The 23258-nt window shown below is 39.1% G+C and overlaps 1 protein-coding gene and 1 pseudogene across 4 annotated transcripts in view; one reads left to right on the top strand and one right to left on the bottom strand.

Moving 5' to 3' along the window:
- The window catches only part of LOC141902016 (putative imidazolonepropionase), a 178455-nt gene that overhangs the window by 88587 nt on the left and 66610 nt on the right, over positions 1 to 23258 (bottom strand). The gene's annotated exons all lie outside the window — the stretch shown is intronic.
- On the top strand, positions 17732 to 20304 carry LOC141901079 (uncharacterized; annotated as a pseudogene).

Here is a 23258-nt window from a genome sequence, read left to right as displayed (position 1 = left end):
ATGTTGATGGACAGAAATATTCGATGACTTTTATCACCATGACACATGAAAACATTTTTATTGTTGTTTGTTAATCTTCAATGAGCGAAATTGTGCAAAAATACAAAAACAAAAAATACAACAACGTACAACCGAATATTCGAGGTTTTAATAAATTTTTATAGTTTTGATGTTTTTAAATCTCTTTCGAACTTATGATTGTTGGACTTATATTTCATTCGTCTCTCGAGATTTATTGCGTAGTTTTATCATATTCCAACATGGTCGGTGTAAGATACATTTTTACGCCGGCAGGCCAAGAGCTTTGTTGCGAAGTCGCTTTTTACACTGGATCAACCAAGCCACAGCTCGTTTAAGCTTCCACCAACATGAATAATGTTCGGCTAACCGCTCTATAGGGTGGACTGGTTCATCTTTGCTAATAGTTGATCCGACCATTTTGGTTTTCTTTATTTCGACGTCGTCGTCACTAGTGGATCTATCTATCGAATCTACTGGCCAATCTGTCTCAGCCTGGTACAGGTACGTCTGGTATCTGGCTGTGTCGTTACATATGTATCTCAATACAGTTTTGCTGTCTGTCCAGTACTTTAAATCGCTGATCTCTAACTCGATTTCCCTTTGAATCGCTGTGTTCATTCGAACTGCAATCGCAGCTGCCGTAAGTTCTAGGCGCGGAATCGTGATCTTTTTTAAAGGTGATACTCTCGATTTCGACATCATAAATGTACAGTTTGTTTCACCGCTGATGGCTGCAGATCTTAAATAACATACCACACCATAGCCACTCTCACTGGCATCCGAAAAATAGTGCAGTTCGTGTTTTGTCGAATTTTCACAGCTAGTTGTGAGGGATCTTGGCACCTTTATTTCTTCTAGAGTAGCGAGATTCTCTAACCAGGTTGTGAATCTGATTCTTTGTGCTTCGCTGACCTATTCATCCCAACCATGGTTGCTCAGTTCTTGCAGCAATATCTTGGCAGGCAAGATAAACGGGCTGGCTAGTCCTAGCGGGTCATAGACAGCGCTGACTGTTGACAATATGCCTCTTCGTGTGATAGGCTTGTTCTTATCTATTGAGATCTGGAACGTTAAATTGTCCGTTTCTAGGTCCCAAGACACGCCCAAAGCACGTTCGGTGGGCAGTTGTTGTTCTAGGTCTAGATCTACTTTATGCCATTCCTCACTGGAGAAGGATTCCATCACATCCCGACTGTTGCTTAGGATCTTGTGTAACCGAAATCCACCGTCAGCGCAAATCTCCTTAGTATCGCTGAGTACTTCTGTTGCTCTCTGGTCAGACTTAAAGGATTTGAGACATTTGAGTCATCTACATAGAACGCCTTGAGGATGGTCTGGCGAGATTCAGTATCGTAATGATCGTCGGCATTTTCTGCTGTAGCCCTTAAGGCCAAGTTAGCGCATGTGGGGGAAGAAACACTTCCAAATATGTGGACGACCATTCGGTAGCATATAGGTTCTGTATCTAATCTTCCGTCTTTCCACCACAGGAATCTTAACAAATTCGAATCTTCCTTTGGAACCCGCACCTGATAAAACATTGACTCTATATCTGCAGTCACTGCCACGGGCCACTGTCGGAATCGTAGTAAGACGCCGATTAAATTGTTCGTCAGGTCTGGTCCCTGCATTAGCGCATCGTTTAGACACACGCCTTGGTACTTAGCCGCTCCATTGAAGACAACACGTAATTTCTGTTTCCTCGGGTGGCGAACGGCGTGGTGTGGCAAGTACCAAGAGTTCTCGTTCTCCATCTCATTAGCCGGTACGATTTCAGCAAATCCTTTCTCGATTATTTTATTCATGAATTCATTGTATTCGTTACATAGTTTTTCGTCATTAAGTAATTTTCTTTTAAGACTGTTCAGACATGATACTGCCAGCGACTTGTTACATGGGAGCTTTACGTTGCTTTTAAGCGGTAGTGGGATCTCATAGTGTCAGTCTCTAAATGTGATGCGTTTCTGAATTGTATTCATGAATTCCTGGTCTTCATGTGACCACTCCTTTTTATCATTTATTCTTTTCTCCGGAAAATCGAAGTTAAATGTTTCTTTTAACCTGGACTCTATGAATTTCAAATCCGACTCTTCAGTGTTCCATGTTCGGTTTACTGGTTTACTTCCTGACCATTGATCCATTCTGGTTATGTTCCACGTAATCCAGCCGAGCCGTGAACGTGTGGCATATGGACTACCGGCTGGACCAGTGCGAATCTCGAGAGGCGTGAATGCGTCAGGAACGTTGCTGCCGATCATTAGGCCAACTGGTTTCCCTAATCTTCTTGTCATATGGATACCGTCCAGGTGGGGCCACTCAGCTATTTCGTCCTTAGTTGGCATATGATCTTCCGAAACTGGCAGCTCGTCTAACGAAAACATGGTCGGGAGAGTGACGGCCTCATTAGATGAAAGTTCGAGGATTCCGAATCCGTTTACTTTGTTAGTCTTTACTGGTTTACCATCAGGATGATTAGCAGTTCCAATGTTTAGACGTTGAGGTTTCTTACTAGCTCCTAGTTCTTCTACGAGGTCGGTTCGACAAAACGATATCGAGCTACCTGGATCTAGGAAGCAATAGGTTTCTATTTCTTTGATACCACCTTTAAGCCGGAGACGAACTGGAATGATTGCCATGGTACCGTGTATGTTTTCTGTATCGACGGAGATAGTTGCTCCACTTGGTTTTGGCTGTTCGTCTTCATTCAGCTTCTGCAGAGTTTCTTTTGGTTCCTTTGGTATGCTTGGCGTCTCGCTGTGGAATGAAGTTAGATGTTGTTTTCCACATTTGGCACATTTCATCCGGTCGGTGCATTTGGCCGCGATGTGGCCAGATTGACCGCAACCAAAACAAAGTACTTTGGCTTGAAAAATCTCTCTCTTCTCATTTAGCGGTTTGTCTGCAAATTTAAAACAGGATCCTATCTGATGTCCTGGTTTTTTACAAAAGGAACAGGTTCTCTTCTTCTGATCTGAGAATGTCTGAGTGCTGGCCACTGGGAAAGTCGGTCTCCTGAGTCTATTCTTGTCCACGCTCGAGCTTGGTACTATATGGGAGAGAGCAGCGCGACCATAGACAGGATCAATAGCTTTCTTAGCCTCTCTTTTAACAAAATCTACCAGTGTCTCGAATGTTGAAGGTCGCGACCTCTCCTTGTTGGTAAGTACTATGTTTCGCCATCTATCATGGAGATGGAACGATAACTTCCCAACCAGACGTTTCATATTCTCTGGAAATTCGAGTAGCCAGATGGCATTAGCGTTAGCCTTGATAGCGTTATTACACTCCATTAGGAATAAGGAGTAGTCGTCGAGTGATTTTGGGTTATCGGCTTTAACTGGTGGCCACTTTAATGTCTGTCTACGTACGCCGTCGCTATTACTTCGGCATCACCGTATCTTTCTTCCAATTCGGTCATAGCAGCATTATACCCTTGAACCGCGTCCAGCTGAGCCAATCCCGAAACGATCTTGTTCGGTTCCCCTGTAGTGTACTGTTCCAGGAAACCTATCAGTTCTTCTGGTTCTTCCCTATTGCTGACGATCCTACTGTTAAACTGTCTGATGAACTTCCTGTACTGGGTTGGATCGCCTCCAAACTTCGCTATTTCGGAGTTGGGTCGATTCAAATACCGCACAACAGAACTTAATTCGGAGGTAATGGCTACCGGAGTAATCTGTTTGGCGGGGATGATATTATTGCTAATATTTTCTATACGGCTGTCATCTACAAACGGAGTGAACGTAGGCGCTGTAGGCGTTAATTTCGAATTAACGACATTTTCCAGACTTGTATCAGGCACTTGATCGTCGTAAGATCGATAGTTCTGACAGTTACTGAGTGTGTCTTTCGTATGTTCTAAAGTTCTTAATTCTACTCTCTGGGGCTCTAGAGGAGTTTTTACTAGTGCCTTATCTTCCCTTTCTAATGAGTCGAACAGCTGATGGTCCGATGTAAGCCATTGCTGTACCTTCTCGCTGCTTTTGATCGATCTTGCCTGGCTACGATGACCCTCTGATACGATAGTTTCTATGGCGTTCAGTTCGGCTTGTGCACAGGCAAGCTCCTTACGTAACGTCATCTGCCGTATTTCCTCCACTTCTTTGAGTTTCTTAAGTTTCTTCTCAGATTCAAAACGTAGGAATTTTAACTCTGTTTCATGTCTCGCCGCCTTTGCTGCGAGCTGCATACGCATTTTCAGGGAAGCAGACGACGAGGAGTGACATGATGAGGCTCCACTTCTTAAGCTGAGGGCTTCTTCTGGCTTATCTATTCTCATTTGTGCTGCTTCCGCAAGTACTTCTAGACCGAATGACTGCATCTTATCTTTCACTGGTTTCTTTTCTTTACTTTCACTTTGTAGCCTCATTCGTCAATTATGTCGAGATAGATCAATTGAACCAAACTTCTTCTTTATATTGACAAACGTTCATTAATGCGTTTATTTACTAATAAAACGATTGACTGAAAAATACAAAATAATGCTATTTTGAGAACAATATCTTAAGAAACATTGTAAGACAAATTCCATAATTTTAAACACTACGCCCAGAGAGCTGCGGAGACGACAGTAGAACAATGTACAAGTTTTAGTTTAAAGTACAATATTAATCATATACAATAATTGAGATAGCTGTCTTTCCAAGCCTGTTAAAAATAACCAAAAACAAACCTTCAGAAATATTATTCAAGATGGCGGCGGCTTAGTAGCCACGAGGATGTACAAAAAACCCTAATACACACCTTAGATAAATACAAGGTCATCAGAAATATACATGAATAATTTCTCTATGTAGTGATAAAGCAATTAAAACTCACCGAATTGTTTGACATCTTAACTTTTTTATAATAACGAGCTTTAACTAGATTCTAAGAAGACGGTTTCAAAATTAATCTTCTCGGCCATCTTAGGTCGTACTAATTTTTAACAAAACCCGTCCAACACACGAAATTACCCACAACGATACATAGAGGGCGCATTTTCCGCAACAATATGTATAAGCACTTTCTATGTTTTTCTGTTGCTATGCGTATACTGGTATCCCCGACGTTATGTTACCAACACATCAATTATGCGCATCAGTTGTTAGTATACTTCGTGAAAGAAGTTGAACATATTTATCGTTGAAAGAAGTTGAACATCTCTGTCCAGAGATGATGGTATATAATATCCATTCTATGGTACACATCTGCGATGATGTCAGAATCCATGGGCCTTTAGACTGCTTAATTGCTTTCGCTTTTGGAAACTTCATGCAAAAACTTAAAAAATGGTTCGCTCAGCTTATCATTCATAAGCTCAGGTCGTGAAGCGCTTAAGTGAGGATAATGAAAGTGAAATCAAAGTAAAACAAAAAACCGAAGTATCGCATAAATGACTGTTTTGTGCTCAATAATGATTGCATTGAATTGCTAGAGATAGATGAAGATGCGGATGGTAATGTGAGATGTTGGGTTTATGTCAGACCCATGCCTTTCTTTGACAGTCCTTGTAACTCCTTTTTGGTTGGCATATATAAAATACACAAAAATCGATCATCTGTGCAAAGTATCGAGCTTAGTAGCCTCACATGTCGAGCATTAAAATTCCCCTTGAGTGATGATCAAAATCATGTGGTATTTATTACAATTTTGCATTTACAGCATTGATCATTTAGGTAAGCTTTTTGTGTCAGTGTCTCTGATAATCAAATGAAACAGTATTTTGAAGTTTTTGTGTTAAAGAATCTAACCTGCAAAATGTCAGGGGTATTTCCTAAACTGTCTAAACTTGAAGTTAAATTGATCATAGATACATACAGAGTCATCCCTAGTCATATTCAAGTTTTGAAATCAAGTATATATTGGATTTTGTCCATTGTTATATGGATAGTGACAGGTTAAACTGGTTAAATAGCTACTGTACTTATCATTTCAGCAAAATTCTATTTTTCAGTATGCTGAAGCAGGTGTATGGAGTTGTTGATTTCCTGGAAGATAACACGGTCGATAAATGTCACCTAACCTGGCTGGAGGTGAAGGATGATAGCACTTTCTGCTATTGGCCACGCACAGATTCATCAAAGAGAGCACTGAAGGGTCATTTGCCAGACAAGTCTTCATGGTCCAAATTTCATGATTCAGTCATGTCCTATGCTGGTAAGTCTAATTTTTCATACGCGTTATGAACTTATGAATGAAATTAAATGGCTAAAAGGCCTAAAATTGTTTTTTATATGCAGGTTTGCAGTGAAGATTACATTTACTTACTGTGTAATATTAGTAAAAGCATGTTCCCAGCACAGACCCAGATTGCAATGACAAATTTAAATTTTCCTGAGAATGTTATATTTGATAACTAGGCAAGTAGGACATAATGAACATTGTCGTGTCATTTTGGTTAATTTGGTTAATTTTTAACCTCTAACATTACCATAAAATCAATTGTAAATTGAAAGTAAATGTACTTTCTTTCATTTTTTGCTCTTCGGATAACTACAAAGAAGCCAGAGACAAACTGAGAAAAAGTGAGTTCACCTCCAATTTGGATACTGGTGACGAAAATGAAGTAGATGATAATACTAGAAAGAAAAGAAAGAGGACACCAAGTAAAATGCTCCATTTCACGGATGACGATGATGATGACGATAGTAATGATGCAATAGGTGAATATAATAATAATGTCATTTATCATCGTAAAGAGAGTCTAGTTCAAATGCGCTTCAAATTGGTATTATTACCCCAGCCTATAACTATTCCAACAGTCATCTCTCCCTGGGGAGAAGTAACATCTGAGCAACTACTAGGTGCTCAGGAGTCATCTATCAGGCCAGGTACCCATTTACTCAGGGGTGGAGAGAGGCAATGCGGATAAGTGTCTTGCTAAGGGACACGACAGTAATGTATGGGTTTCAAACTCACAAGGGCTTTCTAGAGTAAAACACTAACCACTCGCCCACACCACTCGCTGCAAGTTATATCCAATGTGCATGTCTCTGTTAGCCTAATCGGGACTAGGAACATTTTAAAACTGCTCATGCATGATGTTTCACACAAATGGGCTACTGGTAGCAATTTTTCATTTAAAACACCAATGAAGATTATTTTCCAAACTGCAATGAAGCTTGAATATTAAAGTTCAACAAATTGATACAAATTTTCATTTACTTGTAGATATAGATGAAGTAGACCCGCAACCCAGAAGTAAAAAGGGGAAAAGGCCACTTCATTATGATTCTGAAGGTAGTGTACAGTTTTTTTTCAATTTCAATCGCAAGGAATATTATACCGTAGTGGTTTTGCATTCACATACTGCTACTGTATTTGATATGACTAAATGAGGCACAAGGAAACAAGCTAATACAATGTTACTAATTTCTCAACAATTGCTCACGAGAATCTTTATAATCCTTTATGGCATCATTTATTTTATAGAGTTGTCTGACTCCAGTATTCTGGCAGATAAAAGAAGTTCGCTGCCCATGCCACCCATACTATCAGTAATACAACACAGGCCATGTGTAACACTTGTCGTCAATAGAAAGTCATCAAATGTATGCTTATCAAATGTTCCAACTCCAAGTACCTCAAGTTCAAGTTCCCCAGTACCATCAACTGGCAGGGAGAGTGGTCAGTCTTTAGGATATGGTAAGTCTTCATTTGTCAAGTGATGAAAATATGTACATTTCTTTCTGGCGCCATTAACCTCGTCTACACTAGCGCGTTGTACCCGGGTTCAATGAAAACCCACGTTCACGGTGATAAGCGTCTACACTTAAAGGGTAACTGACACTTTTTTTAAATTTCAAAATATGATGTATTCTATTGATCTTTACACTCATCGTCAACCGTTTTGTTTCAAAATGTTTAGTTTACGCGCAATTTGTGATTTTGTAACAAGATTTTTGACCTCATTTCTTTTTCAACATCGCTTACTGTTCAGCGCCGGCTATATTAGCAGGTGCGCGCTGCAACGTCATTAAAGGCAGAGCTGAGAAAAAGCGTCTATAGAAATGCGTTGAATTTTGAGGAAACTGCGTGTATTTGCTGTTATATCTCAATGCCAGATTGTTTTACAACTTTGAAACTGGCCAGGGAGGTAAAAGGATCTATTGTCTATTGCATAAACCTATTTCAAAGAATCAATGAGTAATTTGAATAGGCTAAATCGATCAAATTGAAGATGCAGATTTCAATCCGCAGCTATGAAACTATTAAAGTACACTATGCTAAGCTCTCAGCACTGTTACTGCTGCTCCATAGTTCAGTTATAAGTCAGCACCACAAGCATACTATACAGTGTCTTATAAGCGATCACAGATTTCGATCTCGCTAAAGAATAAATAGATTCGTTTACTATTTACAATTTTTCATAGTCATTTAACCCTTTCGCTACGTGTGACGTTTTGGAAACGTCATATGAGTGACACGTGCTGTGCGTATGACGTTGTAGAAACGTCATGCACCTATTGATTTATAACTCGAACGCGTACACAGCAAACAGTATGGAAACGCATGTAAGCAAAGATAGTTAGCTTTCTAAACAACAGATGGCGAAAATGCGTCAGTAGTTGGTGCTGTCAGCCTGTTGAGCACATGGTAATTTGCGCGGGATTGAGATGGCTGCTCGAAAGAAAGTTTTCAGTGCTAATCAAAATTTAGGCAAGATTTACGCCGACGACGACAGTGGAGATGACGATTTAGATGACGGGGATGATTTCGGACTGGGCGGAGACGACTCTTGGGACGAAGATGACTATGCCCTTGACCTCGATGCCGATTTCGACTTTGATGAATTCAAGGAGTTGGATCAGCCTCAACCAGGTATATGCCTTTAGGCAATCACAAAACTCTATTACATAAAGCTATAATGACGATGATAAGATGACCCGGTTGTTTTATCTATTTATTTTTATTTCAGAAGTGTGCAGCACTGATGATAACGTATTGGATTTAGAAGAGGAAGGAGACCAGGATATTATACAAAGACAAGAGTGCACTTTCGGTGAGTCATACATATAATTGCTCAAAAGTGGTACAGCAACTTTAGAGATGAATGAATATATAGATATATAAATGAATACATAAATACACGAATAACAGTTTTATTGTCTTTCAGGCGATGCCCAACAATCGACATCGGCCCCTCCAGTCTTCAATCTTTTTTCGCCCGACCAACGCAGAGTTCCCGCTGTGCCAGATTCTCCAGAAACTCCAACACCACGTCCAGTTCAAAAAAGTACTTTTCTTCTTACTCCATGTGGTGCAATTGTTCTGCAAAAAAATAATCATTTTGAAAACAAATAAAAATATTGTGTGTTGAACAGTTTATTTTTCTTTTCAGAAAAACGTAAAGTCACAACACCACCAGCACCAAGGCCAGAACCTCTGGTGAAGATACGCTGCACAGATACAACACCTGTGGCCACCGTTTCAGCACTGAGGCAACATCCTCCACCAGTTGCACCACAACCTGTTCCAAGACAGCCCACACATGCTCCACGTGTGGTACAACCAGTTGCCCAACAGCCAGCGCCAAGAAAACAAGCTCCCCCTCTGGTACAACCTGTTGCCCAACAGCCAGCGCCAAGACAACAAGCTCCCCCTGTGGTACAACCAGTTGCCCAACAGCGAGCGCCAAGACAACAAGCTCCCCCTGTGGTACAACCAGTTGCCCAACAGCGAGCGCCAAGACAACAAGCTCCCCCTGTGGTACAACCAGTTGCCCAACAGCCAGCTCCAAGACAACATGCTCCTGCCGGCTGTCGGATGCGAGCTGATGATGCTCCCTGGTTTTGGGAACGAACTGAAAACTTTCGTCCAAAAGCCATCCCATTCACTGGGGAAGAGAAACTTCTCGTTGATATGCCACAGGGAGCTAAACCGATTGATTATTTTTCCCTATACCTTACTGAAGAAATAATAGCACACGTGGTCACCGAAACAAACAGATATGCCCAACAATTCCTGACAGCTAACGAAGACACCCTGAAGCGGCGATCCAGAGCCAGGTTATGGGAGCCAGTCGAGCAGGCTGAGATGAAGACATTCCTGGCTCTTCTCGTATTACAAGGAATTGTATATAAACCGAGAATCAACATGTACTGGACACAAGAAAAGCTTGTGGCTACTCCAATTTTTGGTGAATGTATGAGTCGTGATCGGTTTCTGAACATTTTAAAATTCTTACATTTCGCAGATAATGAAGCAGACGGCTATGACCCGAGAGATCGTGATAGAGACCGACTTTATAAGGTTCGCCCATTGGTTGAAATGTTTCAAACACGATTCCGAGAGGTATATAGCCCGGGTGAAAACCTTAGTATCGACGAGTCGCTGTTGCTGTGGAAGGGTCGCTTGAGTTTCAAACAGTTCATTGCCACAAAACGTACACGTTTTGGCATAAAATTTTTTGAATTATGCACAACAAAGGGAGTCACCCTTGACCTACTAGTTTACGTAGGGGCAAACACACTCCCTGTACAGCCTCCAGAGATTGCGGCTCTGAACGTTTCCGAGCAAATAGTCATGCATCTGATGAGAAATTACCTCCAAAAAGGTTACACTCTGTTCATTGATAATTACTACTCATCGCCATCTTTAGCGGCATTCCTGCTGAAGAAAGGAACGTACGTTGATGGCACGGTTAGAGCGAATCGTCGCAACTTTCCAAAGGAATTGGCAGACCTCCAAATTCAGAAAAATTCATCAGTATTTTTCAAGGCTCCGGATGAGAACGTTTTGGCCGTAAAATTTCGGGCACATGTTGATAAAGCTAGTGGGAAACCAAAGGTAGTCCATCTCCTCACAACTAGGTTTCCAGCGAGAGTGGAAGATACAAGGAAGAAAACGACGAACGATGTTGCAATTTGCAAACCCACTTGTGTATTGGCCTACAACAAGCATATGGGTGGAGTCGATATGGTGGACCAGCAACTTCACTACTACCAAGTCATCCGCCGAACGATGAAATGGTATAAAAAAGTAGCAGTCAGGCTGGTGATGCAGGCCCTCCTAAACTCCCATCGGATGTTCGAACTACAGGGTAACAAGAAGGATTTCCTTGGGTTTATACATGATGTGCTCGATGTGATGGTTATCACAAGACCAATGATTGCTCGTAATGTTACCCGTGATGAAGCACTGACCCGTCTCACTGGCCGTCACTTTCCAATGAAGCTTCGACCACTTGGAAGGAAGACCCAACAAAAACGATGCCGCGTATGCTATGCACGAAATGATCTTGGGCGAACTGGGCGGCCAAAGGACACTATCTGGGTTTGTAAGACTTGCCCTTCTAGACCGGGTCTACACATCGATCAGGATTGCTTCGAAGTGTATCACACAAGATTGGACTATTCAACATTTGATGCTGAATGAATAATTTCTAACTGTCGACTTCGCTAGAAATGATTTGCATGTAGAAAACACAATATTTGTTTGACTTACCATTATGTTTTGCGGACTGCATGCAAGATGTTTTGTTTTTTTTGTCATTGTAATTACTGTTGCGTTGCTTTTACTGAAAAATAAAAGATAATTAGTTTGCAAAATCTCAATTTGATTTTTAGCCTCCCCACTTACGTACCTCTACCAGCGGAAAAGGATATCCCATATCAATTGAATTTCTTTCATCCACACCGTAGCATCAATCACCAAAGACTGAGATAGGCACTTGGGTGAAAAACTGAAAAAAAAAAATTTCTAACCCATCCTGACCCCCCCCAACACGCCCCCCCTACAGAAAAGGCTGTTGGTATGATTTTTTACTGATTTTCACTAAATAACATCATAATCTTCGATAAAAACGCGAAAAATCGGGGTTAAAAACAATTTGAAAAAAATCGAATTTTTCGGAAAATACCTTACGTACGGGGCGGTGCAAGCGTGTACGCAGCGAAAGGGTTAAGACTGAGTAGTTTGAAAACTAACACTTCAAAACTCTACAAAAACTTTCAATAAATTTCTACAGTCTTTAAAACAAATATTCAAAGAAATAATGTTTTTCGATTAAAGTTTCGCACTGCAGAAGAGTTTTGATAGATTACATCACAAATCTTTCACAAACATTATTTCTATGTTTTAAAATAGGATGGATGAGGAGATATTCTGATTTTGTGACCACAGCCGCTACCAATACGAGGTATATTTCAAGAAAAGAATTGAAATTGTTCTTGCGGCTAATCCTGTCTAAGTTTCATCAGTTCATAATTGAAAATATTCTTAGATCTAACCATGATCTTATTTACTATCACTAAATGATAATACAAAACGATGATTTAAACATCCGTGTTCCTTGTTGTCTACTAGAAAATGCCATGTATTGCTATTCAAATCCTATTTTTGCGCTTAGTTTGATTGGATATGGTCCGTGCAACAGCTAATTATAATCATTGATATGTAGACTTTCAAAATCATGAGGCGTTTTGTCTCAATTCGAATGCCAAATAGGTATAAAATTAAATTGAATTGCTCTTGTAGCTTATTTCCTATTCATTTCTATAGACATCATTACCGGGCCGTCACTTTAGTGACGTAGTTCTATTAATAGATACAGTACCACGCGTCCTCAGTTCATTTTCCTATCAAAATTTGTCTCAAAGTCAGATTCTAGAAGTCTGTTAAATAATATGTTCCGAATGTTTCAAAGCAATGCATTTCTCAATCTCTAAGTGGGTTGGCTAATTTCAGTCTTTATTTAGGAAATCGTCACTGGCGTGCAACGTCTATTAATGTACTTTTAGATCGATTTTTCTGTCAACAGACACATGTTTACTATAATAGTCACCTAAAGAATAGAGTATTGGATCCGGATTTTCATAGTAAACTCTCAAAATCCGACTTACTCTTAAATCAGAATTTTGAAATTTTCGCGTGGTCCTAACATGTTCGACTAACTCCAGTTTTACTGTATACGTCCATCCTGAAGACATCTGAAGCCTTAAAACTGGCCAAATTGGATTCAGGGTGGGTTTCTATCAGCCAGTGATGTTCCTTGAAGTCTACTTTATAAATTCATGGTGGGCATCAAATTTTATATGAACACAGTACAGGTATTTGCATGGTACATCATTCAGTATTTGCATACTGACCTACGCATAATTTTTACCAATCCAAATCTTTCTAATTAATTGAAATATTTGTAGGACAGTCAAAATGAAAGATTTATCAAATATATGTATATTTTTAGCCCACTTGGGACTTAAGTCCAAGCGGGCTATTGCGTTCACTTTTCGTCCGTCGTCCGTCCGTTCTCACAAAATATTGCTTATGTTACCCACTGTTAGTCCATTTGATACTTATGTGTCTTTTTTCGAATTAGGTGATTAGTCACATAATCCAAATTTCTGATGAGTAGAAATGGGTTCTATGTTACTCAAAACATGTTTTGGACATGTGGCCACTTAAATCTTTGGACACTGATTTCTTCCCATCCATAGCATATATGGAAGTCCATAGAAAGAATGCTAAGCGGTGCTGCCATCTGTGATTACATCATTCCTGTTGGCTGATTGGCTGATATGATTCATGCATATGCAAATTTTCTTCACATGCTCAGTTGACTCTGTGAAACTGCACATGCTCAGTGTAAAATGATTGGAAAGCATGGTGATTGAGGTAAGTTGGTGCCATCTAAATCATATGGTTTTGACTGCTTGTATACAAGATATTAGTAAGGGGCCATCCTTAAAAGACATCCACCCCATAGGGGGAGGTTTATTTTTTATTTTTTGGACTTTTGTGGGTAAGGGGGGTCCTCTGACATAGACGTCCATCTTGAAAGAGGGGGTCACTAGCTATTAGCCATCTTTTGTGGATAAAAGTTAGAGTAAAATCACTCAACATTGTAAAATAAAACTGACTTAGGTTAAGTCCTTCTATGCTTATGTCTTGAACGTCAAAACTGTTTGTGCTGCAGATTTCAAGAGCAGTGGTGAAATCAATGAGAGGGCTGGGAAATCCAACCACGTAGCAAACATATGTAGCTGTCATATTAGAACTCAAAAATTCAGTTCAGCACGGTGACAATTAACTTGGCCTATGATTAATAAAGGTCTAAAAATCAGACTGATTAAAGATCGTCCATGAAATTTATAGGCCTTCTGTACCTTCTGCACTATATATATTCAAAAGTATTAATTTCAAATAATACATTCAAATTCATCAACTAGTTCTGAACTATGCGACTCATATCATTCACTTTGCCAAGTTGCGACATACAAAAAACTTAAGGCCTATTGGAGTGACTGAAGGAAGAGTGATAAGGGGCTGTCCATAAAAGACGTCCATACAAAATATGGAAAATCTGACCCCCCACCCCTCCCCCTATGTCCACATAAAATCCATATCGCCTTGACCGCCTCTACCCCCTTGTCCGACGGACAGTGGACCTTAAGTTTCACACTTGATAAAGATTTGATGCAGCATAAAAAAATTAACTTTTATTAACTTATTTACATTATTCCCATAGACCCCTTGCTTTTTTTCTACATTAATGAATACCTAGAAGCAGTTGATATATTTATGGAGCATGATTTAGAAATTATAGTATTCCCACTATTTTTTGCTCATGGTGATTGTGTTCTGAAATATCTGGAACACATGGTCATTCTTGTGAAAAGGTTTTAGGAAGATTGTCATGTTACTTTTGGACAACACACACTTGTTTTGACTTAATCTGAAAATCTGTTACATTATTTACAGACAATCTTTAAGCTAGAAATCTGTTAAGATGTGCTGTGTTGTAAAGGCTTTTGGGTCAGTCACATGTATTTTCAGGAAAAAGTCACGTTAATTTGGACAGACTTGTAACATGAATTATGGACAATTCTTAACGCCAAAGACTTGGAGCAGTCACATAAATTTTCAACATAAATCATGGACAATTCTTATACTAAAAGTGTAAAGGCCTTTGGAGCAGTCACATAAACTTTCTGGAAGAAGTCACTTTAATTTGGACAAACTTGTAACATAAATCATGGACAATTCTTATACTAAAAATGCATACACAGTTTTCTGTATAGCTGATAATAGTCAGTAGGTATTACTTGAAGTGGGAAAGAGGAGTTTTTATTTTTTTGATAATAGAACTCCCAACAGCTCACATGAGCGGTACTCAGATTTGTAGAGCTCAAGTGCCCATCTATTTTTCAATTTTGATGTTATGTCTTATGATGATAAATTATTTTTAGGTTCACAGTTAGCAGTGTCCAGAACAGGGTTGATTATGATAAAGAATCAGCAGAAAGTAATTATTCCCTTAGATTTTTGACACTCTGATATTGTAATATGTTCATCATATATTCTGATTAACCCATTAGCACTCAGGAATTTCACTATGTAGTGTCTATTACTCCTCAGAAAATTCAAGGGAAAATCCAAATTTATTACGATACAGAATAGCTCATTCGCCGATTATTTTCATGTATTACAAATTTGTGTTATTTCGTAGTAAATAGTCAAGGCTTTCATATGATATAAGATTTGATGAGGTGGGACACCAAAATCGGGTCCTTTTGGCCCCCCCGAAATTCATCTAGACTTACTTGGATTTGAAGTGAGTGCTCAGATGTGTCATGTTCATACTCCAAATACTCGAATAGTTCAAACAGGAAGATGTTGATTTCTATACGGAATTCCGAGGACTTGGGTGTCTAGTTTATCATAAGCTATTCGGTTCAAATCCCACTATAACCGTTTTTGTGCAGCATGCGAAAAAGTTGTCAGGGCGGATTCGGGCGGCTTGAGGAGTAGTAGGCAGAGCAGATACGGGCGGCTTGAGGGCTAATGGGTTAAGTAACAATACAGGATGATTTGCTTTTCTAGAAATACTTCAGAAAAGGAAGATGTATGAAACTCTGAAGTCTTTTAGGGAGGATGTATATCATATGAATGGATATATGAAATGAAATTGAAGGCCTGGTAGATTTCAAATTAAATATCATTGTTTACAATATAGGCAATTTTTGTCCTGGACGGTTGCGCCACCGTGCGGGGTTTACGCGAAGCAGCAAACACACACATGGCCACTCTCCCAATTTTCAATGATAGAAATCGTGTGTGCATTTCAATTATTTCGGCTGTTAGGGTTTTAAGGCACAATATAAGTTGATGATGTGTAATGGCAATGTTTATTAATGTTAATCCCGAGTGAAGCTAGTCACGAACGGTGCCGATTGAGTGTAGAGCTGCCAAAAACTCTGAAATGTGCGTAGTTGCGTAACTATTTGCAGTGAATTGCAGACGAAACATGAAGCCTTAACGGCCGTTTAAAAAAAAATTATACCAATCGCAATTGTAAAATAAAAATGAGATAGAACCTAAGTTAAAATTCTGGCCATTTCTAAAATGTTATTACTAATTTTTAGTCAGTGCGGAACGTTTAGTTTTCCAACAATAATGAGGGGTGGTAGGTAGTCATGCAATTCAAGTCATCATTTATTACACGTTACTTCCGTGTTGTTGAAAATCTCGCGAGTCCTGGACCAAACCCCATTGAACAATGTGATCTGTGTGCTTGCCACAGATGCACAGATCACACTACACTACCCATTACACACTCCAGTACCCACAGCTTTCATATATCCATCCAAATATTTAGAGTGTCTTTCTTCCTGGGTGTCTCGGTAGGATTGCTGCATATAGTGATAATTCAACATTCGTATGAGTAACTTTTAGGCAGGTGATATTTTGCCAATGCGGCATTATTCCTGTTAACGCTATTTTGCCAATGACTCGTTCTGATTGGCTAATTTTCGCCGCGCATGCGTACTAAGGTGCGCGACTTAGAAAATTCAAGGAAAGTGTGGAGAATAGAGTTAGAGAAAATAGAGCGGATATAGCGAGACTCGAACCCGGTCCAGTAAGTTACTAGCGCAGAATGTCCCCAATAGACCACGGAGCTCGTTGAAATACCACCAATTGTTTTAACTACATATGGCACTCTACCTTACCCTAACCCTAACCCTAGCTGTAAAACGGACCCTAAACCCCACCCTAACCCTAACCCTCTGGACCATTAAGACCCTAACCCCATCGAAACCCTAACCTTAAACCCAATAAAATGATTTTGTTGTTATTTTTATAAGTATATCCTATTATATATAGCCATTGGCAAAATAGCCTTTACACGAATAATGCCGCATTGGCAAAATATCCACTTTTAACTTTTTACCACCTAATAGTTAATCTTCATGAACCAGAATTAGCTGTTAAGAATGTCGTTGAAAGTTGCTCGATGGAACCAGAATTAGCTGTTAACAATGTCGTCGAAAGTTGCTCGATGGAATCAGAATTAGCTGTTAACAATGTCGTCGAAAATTGTTAGCTGGAACCAGAATTAGCTGTTAACAATGTCGTTGAAAGTTGCTCGATGGAACCAGAATTAGCTGTTAACAATGTCGTCAAAAATTGCTCGCTGGAACCAGAATTAGCTGTTTACAATGTCGTTGAAAGTTGCTCGATGGAACCAGAATTAGCTGTTAACAATGTCGTCGAAAGTTGCTCGATGGAATCAGAATTAGCTGTTAACAATGCCGTCGAAAATTGTTTGCTGGAACCAGAATTAGCTGTTAACAATGTCGTTGAAAGTTGCTCGATGGAACCAGAATTAGCTGTTAACAATGTCCTCGAAAGTTGCATGATGGAACCAGAATTAGCTGTTAACAATGTTGTTGAAAGTTGCTCGATGGAACCAGAATAAGCTGTTAACAATGTCGTCGAAAGTTGCTCGATGGAATCAGAATTAGCTGTTTACAATGTCGTCGAAAATTGTTCGCTGGAACCAGAATTAGCTGTTAACAATGTCGTTGAAAGTTGCTCGCTGGAACCAGAATTAGCTGTTAACAATGTCGTCGAAAGTTGCTCGATTGAACCAGAATTAGCTGTTAACAATGTCGTCGAAATTTGCTCGATGGAACCAGAATTAGCTATTAATAATGTCGTCAAAAGCCAATCCATAGTTGGCAGCACTGTGGAAGAAACATTTATTCAAAAAGAGTGCTGGAAAAAACAGTGACTCTGTTGAACCAGAATACTGGCATGTAAGTGACTCTGAAGATAGTACTAGTGATTTTGATATAGATCAACGTTTTCCTAATCTAAAGAACTTTCTTCATGTCTTTAAAGGATCACCTGAAAAAGTTGTCATAAGTTCACTTGATGAAATTACTACCATTTCCAATACAGAATCAGAAGGTCAAGAAAACAATTGTACACTCCAATTTGATACCCGCAAAACAAACACTTTGAAAAAGAATGTTGTTGAAAGTAATAGTTCAGATATAATGAAGAGGATGAAGAACCCCCAGAACACCTTATTTTGAGAGATGTGAAAAATCCTAAGATATATATTTTGATGTATAGAAAGTCAACAAAAAAGAAGACTGGTCGAGTCTATGACAACTAACATTATTGTTACATTTGTGAAAAGTCAGTATTGCATTTTAATGTTCATTTACAAAAGCATGCCAAGACTCATCCTGATATACACAAAACTTTACAAATTAAAGACCCAGAAGAGAAAAGAAAGAGAATAGCAGCTCTAAGAAAAATTGGCGATGATAAACATAATAGGGATGTAATGAAGAAAGGCAAAGGGCAAATAGTTCTTGCACGTCGATCAAAAAGTAAAATCTTTGATGTAAGTGCGTATGGGCCATGTGTCTGTTGCAGAGAATGGGTACTTCTTGACTCAATTAAAACACATTACCGTAAATGTATTAAGATTAACAAAAACGGAATGCAACCTCAGAAGAAGAGAGACTTAATTGTTACATCTCAGCAGCTAGCTGGTCATTTGAATGCAGAAATATCAAACTTAATGGCTACAGAAGTTTTTCCATCCATGTTGTCGGATAATGTGTCTAATGTTGCAAGAAATGACAAGTTAATATAATCCTTAGGTGAAAGCTGGCTAAGAAGAAACATTGATAATATTGAAAAAAGAAGACACTATGCCAGTCAAAGGATGCGTCTTTGTGCAAAACTTTTAACACACCTCAATGATGGTTTGAATCAACACCCAAATGATCATGAAGATGAAGGTGAAAGAAAAGACATGTCGTTTTTTCTACAGCCATCATATTTCAACCTTGTTGCTCTATCTTGCATCAAATGTTGTCTACCATTCTCAGATGATGATGAAGATCTGCAATCGCCGAGTAATGCGATAAAGTTAAAATATGATATAAAACGAATGGTTAATTCAAAATGGGCTTCGATATTGAAAGATAATGGTAATTCAGAGGAAGTGAAATCTTGTAAGCGATTTTTGAAACTAATGGATGTGGAATGGAATGAAAGAGTAAACTGTTTGGCTAGAGCTGTGTTGGTGCGCCGAAAATATGCCCGGAAAAAGGAATTACCAAATCCAGCAGACATCTCAAAGTTGACAGAATACCTTGTGAAGGAACTTAATGAAACGGAACAAAATCCTCTGACATTCATCAGATTAGTGGGTCTCTGTCAGGCAAGACTTTTACTATATAACAAAAGGAGAAGTGGAGAACTTGAAGTTATCCAGAAAGAATCATTCTTCTTTAAACACTGCTGGGTGGGTTGGGTATATTCAAGACTATAAATCTTCTGAAGGCTCTTTTTAATGAACGTCTTACACCTCATTCAGAGCTATATATTAGATAAGTTTCAGATTAGTTTCTAATACCATTTTACTATAAACCTCTTTTTAAGGCTCCATTCATATGCAAGTCGGGGTAGAAAACTGTCTGATTTTGATGAGTCATTAATCGGCCATCTGACAAAACTTGAGAGGCATTTGTTAAACACACAGGATGTTATGACCGTCAGGGGAAAGGTATGGTGAAAAAATTTCATTTTTTGACTGATTTGTGAATTCTCACCCTTGATCACAGATTATTGAATCTGTGAAACAATAATGTTTTGCTTCCTAGGTTTTCTTAGGCATTGGTAAATGTCTCTTATTACTGGTATCCTTCTTGGGCTGTGCATCCTCAAAGTTCTCAAAACATTTTTTTAAACTAACACATGTACATTAATTACCTAGTATAATATATGAGCAATGAATTACAATAATATAGTTTTTTCATTTCATTTCATTATTTTTTCTTAATGCTATGGACATTGATGAAAAAATGTGATTTTTGTCTGCTAATAAGAGAATATCGTTTGGATTTCTTTCTTTTGTTTCAGCGTTCAAGACCAGTTCCTGTCATAATTCCTAATGACTGTAAGAAGGTTCTGGAGTTTATAGCCGACCCAAATAACAGGATCAAAGCTGACATCAAAGCTGCCAACAAGTATCTATTCCCGAATACAGGTAGATAACAAATTGTTAGGGAGATATCATGAATCTCACTAACAAATTGCCTATTGTAGATGTGCATTTTAAGGGTTTTCTGTTGCTTCACAGAAAACCCTATTGAAATTCGCGTGATTATTAGGGTTTTCTGTTACATCACAGAAAACCCTATTGAGATTCGCGTGTTGGGGAAATGAGGCAAAAAGAACGCCATGGTGGCCATCAGACATTCCATGGAAAGCGTTTTCCGAGCACTTAGAGCGATCTTGAGCCCATGAACGATGACCCTATATTTTGAAAGTAATGTCCATTTCCAATGCGACACATCCACATTTCACTAACAATCAGCATCTGAAGCAGTAGAGGTCGAACCCCTAAATAAGTGAACATTGAGCGCTGCGCACCGCGCTACCCGAATGACTGTATTGAGGATAGACACTCGAGACACGACGCTATGTTTTCTCACTATACGTACTACTTCTAGTGGCTATAAATAGACCTACGAGCAATTATCTAGTTAGATAATTGCTCGTAGAATAGACGTAGCCTATTAATGATCGATCACACTATGAGGTCACGCAGATGCGCTATTCTCACAATATAAATAATCGCAACATTTCAAACAAACAGTTTAGAATAAAGTCCGGAATTCCGTGTTAAAAACTCCCTCATCAGTTTGATTCATGAAGTACCGGTACACAGTAATATTTTTTTTCTATTTTTTACATTGATAACAAAAAGGCAAAATAATACTCACATTTCCATGAAATATCCAATAAACAGCTCCCATGTTGACAAAACACAAATAATTCCACACCGACAATGTCGAATTTGAACACTACCAGTACTTATATATAAGTAAAAGTTAGCACTAGCAGGCTGCACTGGATATTCCAACGAATTGGTCATGATAAAATCACATAAGATATAAATCCGTTAACATTAAACATATATACAGTATTCAATTTAAGAATGTACCTGAACTAGAACTACTACTATCTAAAAACTATTAAACTACGAACGCAAAGTTATTTTCAGTCTATTTGGAAGACTGACGACGACGGCTTTCACTAGCCCTGGACATAATCCTACGTTTGGTTTCTTGAGCTATTTGGTGAACCGTTTTTCTTTTCAAGTTCACACGACTTGGTCGATTGGATGCAGTTTTGGCAACTTTTCTTGGTGGCAGTAGCTCACTTTCCCGAGCTAAATCAACACCAAGTTGTCGTTTTTCGGTGTTTTTCTTCTCCCGTTTGCGAGTTGTTTTTAATAAATCTCGAGTAGGCAGTATGCATATGATATGCTATATTACGGTCTACCGGTGAATATACTATGTCCGGTCTATGGTAAACTTCAAGCGCGCTTTTACCTTTAGCCTTCAAGTCGTACTTTACGTTTTGAATAGCTGCGAATGTTGATGCATGCATCCTGTTCGATTTTTTATCCATTATATCATTCATTATAGAAAACGAATGCTCGACTCTTGGCCCAGTGAATATGGACATACACGCTTTAACCACTTTTGCAATGTTTGGGTACTTATTGGTCTTAAATACTTCGGTCCACCACAGGTCAAGCCTAATTTTCTCAGCATCAAACTTCATTAAATGAGTGTCAAGTTGTATGCGATTTATCTCCAATAAATAATTGTTCATAGATTCGTGGTCGTTTGGTGAAATGACAGTGGGAAAGTAGGTAACCAAGTCTTTCAGTGCAGACGCGGTTTCACTGTTACCGAGCGCATCGGGCCCTATGGCCGATAAACAACGCAGAAGGTGATTTTCAAGGGGCATTTTCTTCAGTAGATATCCACCAGATTTAATTTATGCCTTGGATACAGTTTCCAAGAAATGTGTGCGCATTTTTTTGTCCCACGAGTCTAATAGGTTGCTGGCTACGGCCCCAACAAACATATCGTCAAGTTTACGATGTTTCGTACTGTCTGTAGCGTCGAACTCGGATAACTTCTCTGGAGTGAGATTTTTAACAAACTTGTGCTTAACATATCCACATGTAAAATCTCTAGACAGCGCATACATCTCGTCATGAATCTGATGTATTTTGGGTTCATCAGCTTCAAAAATCATCACGAATGATTTGAACAAAGGTAAAATGCGTGCATACGTATACATGTGTATAAGAGTCTCCTGTCTCTTATAGAACATTTTTTCATAAATCCGTCGTTTTCTTTCTTTACCGTCCGCAGTGAGGGATTTATTTTTCATTTTTTTAACGACACTGTAAACTCGTTTCCTAGAAGCCTCCGAGCACGATTTCAGGATGTTAATAACATAGTAATCATAGAGGTTTCTGTCCTCATCGCTCATAAATGAAAAGTAAATGCAAGTTAGCGCGTCAAAGAGCTCCAGATTTTTTACGGTTACGTCGTACATAGACAACCAGCGATGAGAGATTCTTTCAGCGGGAACTACAAACGGTATGTTCAGTATAAGACAAATTTGTTCTAATGCCTCACGCATATCCTGGGAATACTTCAAGTCGGTATATATATCGTCATCAAGCTTTCAAGGTACGAGTCAATTGCAGAACAAAAGTTCTTAACCATATTGTGTACATGATGACATATGTCCCCGTCAATGTCCAGCAGATGATTGACTTTTCGTCGTAATTTGGCTTCATAGCCATTTAGACGTCCTCGCATGTAATTTGTCGAATCAGAGAGCGACGAAATCAGATTTTCGAGAGAAATATTTGCCGATTCAAATAATCCAATAACGGTATCGAACACGGTCTGGGCATTCACAGTTACCATCCTGACAGAATCAAAATGCTTAACGACACACTTTCCTTCGATTTCTGAGTAAAAGTTGACGAGTACCGTGATGATTCGCTCTTTATTTTGAGCCGTACATTCATCTAAATTGATTGAAAAAAAATGCGCTGCATCTCTGCAACTAGAAGCTTGTGAACCGCTGGGCTTAGTCCATGAGTCAGTTTATACTTGGCCGTAACCTTACTC

This window comes from Tubulanus polymorphus, chromosome 3 (assembly GCF_964204645.1).
Source record: "Tubulanus polymorphus chromosome 3, tnTubPoly1.2, whole genome shotgun sequence".
Lineage (NCBI taxonomy): Eukaryota > Metazoa > Nemertea > Palaeonemertea > Tubulaniformes > Tubulanidae > Tubulanus > Tubulanus polymorphus.
Note: the sequence above shows the minus strand (reverse complement) of the source record. Positions and strands in the feature narration are given on the sequence as shown.